Raw genomic sequence first — 4,822 nt, 5'->3', positions numbered from 1 at the left:
GTAACTTAAAAAGTACTATATATAATGAGATAAGCAATAAAATGCTTTTGAACTTTACATACATACACAGAAATACACACAACATCTACAGAGACATACACGTCTATACATACATACATATACATTATATATATAGAATATATCTAGTGGAAATGCTATGATTTCCCACCAAAACTTCTAAATGTATAGACAATCTAAACTATCATTACATTAATCTAACCACTTAAAGTAAAATCTAAATCCTTAGCTCTCTAATGTTTGTTCTAAATCAACAGCTCCAAACTTCTATTTTTATATTCTTAACACTACACATGTTGTATACTTACGTCACAGAAAATTAGAAATACTGAGCACAGTTAAATACATTTGCAATCCCAATTCCTTTAATACTAAACATTTAGCTTATTTCATTCTTGATTTTTCCTCTTAACCTTGGTGTTGGTTGTTGCTGTTTTTTTTTTTTTTGCAAGTTTGTGTGTGTGTGTGTGTATGTGTGTGTGTGTGCATGTTTTAAATGTATTTTCAATGAGGTAATATATCATCTGTTTACAATATAGCTCTTGAAAAACAAAAGGAGTATAGATATTATAAGACAAAACAAACTCCAGTCATGAGATACTACATACATCATGTGAAAGCAACAGCCTGATCTCTAGGTTATGAAAATTAGAATTAAAAAGTCACTACCAAGAAAATGTCCAAGTTTCCTACTTGCAAAGTTTGGGTGCAATTCTATGAAGTATTTAAAAAGCTGAATTTTCCCCATTGTGTAAACAAAACGAGATTAGTCTAAATCCTAAATCCATAGCTACACAAAATACCAGACATTGTGCATTTCACTTGTTAATATACCATATTTTCTCAGGTAGTGGAAGGGAAGGCAAAGTGACTACAGAGAACAAAAATGTGGGAAGAAGAAATAGTGTACCTATGTTAGACCTATTAAGTAATGGTGAAAAGAAAGCCTCAATTAATGCATCTCCAAAAGGTGTAAAGGCTATACTCCAACTTTGGAAAATTAATTGAGAAAGATAGAGGGAGAGACTGAATAATTGAAATTTTTCATGAAAAATGTACATATGACAGAAAGGAGCACAATGGAGAATTCATAAAACATGTTATTTGGAAAAATCTGTTAGTTTTCTTTGGCCAGATTAAGAAAGAATAACTAAGTTTATCAATATCTGCCATCCTTCATACTGTTGATAACAAATTAATAATAGCATTCCTGGCTCTGCACTTACTAATTAGGACTTCCTAATAAATGCTGATTAGCTGAGTCAGGGAGGTCAGCAAATAAACCTAAATCCTTTTTTAGTCATGTCTAGTCTTGTACACTCTATTCTCCTTTTTTAGCATTTGAAGACAACAGGTTAAGTTGGCAGATATGGTTTATGGACCACTGAAGTTATTTTGACCAGTTAAATCTCAGTTTTATTGAATCCTTGATAACTGGAATAGAATTTGCAGGGAGACCAGGGATATTGGAGAGGTTTGTACTTGATGTTTTCTGAGAAGCCAAAAGAGAAGTCTCTTAGTTTCCAGTTGAGTTGTATTTTTTTATATACAGTTGTTCCTTTATTTCTGTTTTCTCATGCCCACTCAAAACAAGACTGTTAGCATCTTCACTTGTTTTATTCTCTTACATTTTGGTTTTGTTGGGATGCTCTTCTTTATGAGGTGAGGATGTCCTCTGACTCCTACAATAGGATTAGGTAAATTTTTCGGCTACATTCCCTGAAGGTCTATGTGGTTGGTTTACCAGACTTGTTGAAGAATGGACTCTAAAGGCTGTAGGCTTTGGTGGTGGAGAAGTAGGAATAGGAATAGGAATGCTTACACTCCATGTACCCCTCGAACATTCACTGGAATTTACTTGTGGCACAGAAACTTCAGTAGCCTGTATGTTGGTCACACATATTGCTGTTATAACTGGAGCAGAACTGTTTCTGTCCCAAGAGCTGTCAGAACAGTTCAATGGGCCAGTCTTCAAGTTAAGGCACAGGCCCGCAGTTATCACTGTTCATTGATCAGTAGAGGCTGTTGTCACTCAGAGATGTCACTCTGACACCTTCGGTTGAATGATTTTGCCTTTTTTCTAAAGCACATGCTTAGGTAGTAGTTGAGGTTGATTTGTCTTTAAATGCACTGTAGCACTTTTCACGTAAACTTCAAACATCTTGCTGCTTATTGCTTGCCTATAAACTGTGCCTGTGAAAGACTGAATATCATCAGGAGGATCAACATTGAGGTTATCAGAGTTTTTTGCTTTTTTAAACATTAAGTCAATCCCCTGTATTATATGAAATTCTTCCTTATTCTTTCTCATCCTCCTCCTTTTAATTCTTACTCTGGGTCAGTTCTCTGTCTGCCCCTGGATGAAATCCTTGACATGCCCCCTGGTTTTTCCAGTCCCTCTTAACCAGTAAAAAATATTTAAATCTCTTTAAAGCACTGACAAGTTCATCATGTAATGACTTAACTCCAGTCTAGTCTAGTGTTATTTCAAATGCCAAACTTATTCAGTTACACTTTTCTCCTTCCTAAGCACAGACCTCCTCCAGTACTGGAATCCTGCAGCAGGAAAAGGACAGGAACTAACTTCTTCTCTTAGTTGTTTGCTAATTACTACATGGCTGACCCTAGGGCAATGGTGAAAATGGCACAAGTTTAAGTGGTTGGTTCATTTGGAATCAGGTGTTGGGGTACTCTGGTGATAGTATTTTTCCAATAATACCTCTTTCCTTCCCACAGGGTGCATTTATGGGGTCCTTAGCAATTTTCCAATTGGAGACCTCCTACTTCAACTCCTTGGTTAGGGGAACGCCTTTTCTCTGGCTGACTGTACAGAACTTTACCTTTGGCATCTTGGCTTTCAGCTGTTTATAATTGGGGTCCTAGGTATTCCAACCAGTCCTCTGGGTTGGAGTAAATGCTAAGAAGACCCAGATTGGATCCCTTTTTCAAGGTCATATTTGATCCCCAGGAAACCTGCACCTCTTCCCTACTTTTTTGAAAAAGGAGCCGGCTCTGTGGTCAGCCCTCTCCACTCTGCCAAGAGCAAGAGGTGGTACCAGCCATAGATCTTGCCTTTAAAAAAATTCGTAAGCACAAGTCAGATGCTTGTCCTTTTGTTCCTCAAGCTCTTGGAAACACATTTGAAGATTTTCTAATAGATCCCAAAGCTCCTCTCATTGGAGTTGAGGAGGTAAAGCACAGTGCAATTAAATCTTTCTTGAAATAAATCCTCACTACTATGCACTTCTACATCACCTACAGAATAGCTAAAATGAAAAAGAAAATACTACGTGTTAGTGAGGATGTGGAGCATCTGGAACTCTCATATACTAGAGGTACAGGTGGGAGTATAAATTGATATAATAACTAGAAAACGCTTTGACATTATATACTATAGCTAAACATATTTATTCTCTTTGACCTAGCAATTCCACTCTTTAGGCATATATCTAACAGACATGCACGTATATGTTCAACAAAGGTATGTTGGTAGAAGCCCTATTTGTAATAGCCCCAAATTGAAAATTACCTAATTGACCATCAATAATAGAATGGAAAAATAAATGGTGGTATATTCACACAATGGAATGCTATACAGCATTGAGGATTGTCATTCTACAACTATACACACCAATATATCAAAAACGCAATACTGAACAGATGTGCCAGGCACAAGAGTATATACTTTATGACACCATTTATATAAAATTCTTAATATAGGCCAGGTTATTCCATGTTATGTTAGAGGTCAAAAATAGTGGGGTGATTGGCTGGAAGAAGCTTGAGGGAGGAGTCTGTGGAGTTGGTAATGTTCTGTTTCCTGATCTGGTTCTAGTGTTATGGGTAAATTTAGTTTATAAGATTTTATTGAGCTGCACACTTATAATACATGCACATCTCTTTTTGCTACAGCAATTCAGTAAGAAATATAAAACAAAACAAAACCAAAACAAACCAACAAAAATGAAATTAAATATCTTGACTTTTTAATCTCACCCTCTTATCTGATCTGGAGGTGGGTGATCTGTTAATGCTGGAAGACCCAGCATTGGGCCACCCCCCCACCCCCCCACCCTGCCCCGTTTGCAAATCCTACATAGATGAGCCAGCCCCTTGACTTAGATCCTGCAGTTACCAGGCAACAATTGCTCTCTTCTCAGCCTTTGTGGCCTCTTTCTGAGCCTACAGGAAGAATTGCATTTATCCTGTTACATAAATGATATGCTTGGTACAAAGCTATCAGAAGCTTGGGGACCCAAATGAGGACTCTGCACATGCTCAATGGCAGGTATTGTAGGTCACAAGGTGCCAAAAGCTTTAAAGGTAAAACGTTACAAAATGGGACCAAAGTGACAATTCTTTCTACATTAGCTTTGAGAGCCACCATTCCAGACTCATTCTGCCCAGATCTTTTGGTAATATCTCTGTTAATTCACATGGGATATGATTGACACAGCAATGAAGCTGAATTGGGAGGGCTTTTTGGAAAATACGTCAGAGAGGAAAAGAGATTTAAGCTACATTAGCCTTTGTCAATTCTTTTATCACGATGCAGGCAGGCACTTTGAAATTAGCAAATATTTAACATTCTTTGAGTCAGATTGTGCTTTCTCCTATCCACACATGCCCTAAACCCCCAAAAGGTTGTACCTATTGAAGCAGTGCCCAAGTAGCAGGATATTTGGATAGATTCTCTGAAAGAGAATTGCTAGGTACAGGCATGAAGATTTTTATGTTTCAAGATTCACACTGACAAATTGTTTTCCATTTGGCAATGTCACCAGCATGATATGGTATTATCAAA

General features: G+C 37.1%; 1 pseudogene; it reads right to left on the bottom strand.

Annotated features, from left to right (window-relative positions):
* Positions 1-985: 985 nt before the first annotated feature.
* On the bottom strand, positions 986-2,512 carry LOC111169590 (poly(A) polymerase alpha pseudogene; annotated as a pseudogene).
* Between the last annotated feature and the right edge of the window lie 2,310 nt (positions 2,513-4,822).

The sequence above is a fragment of the Delphinapterus leucas genome, chromosome X (genome assembly GCF_059928025.1).
Source record: "Delphinapterus leucas isolate spDelLeu-1000000601 "Yukka" chromosome X, BTC_Dleu_Yukka2, whole genome shotgun sequence".
Classification (NCBI taxonomy): Eukaryota; Metazoa; Chordata; class Mammalia; order Artiodactyla; family Monodontidae; genus Delphinapterus; species Delphinapterus leucas.
This window is presented reverse-complemented; position numbering and strand designations above follow the sequence as displayed.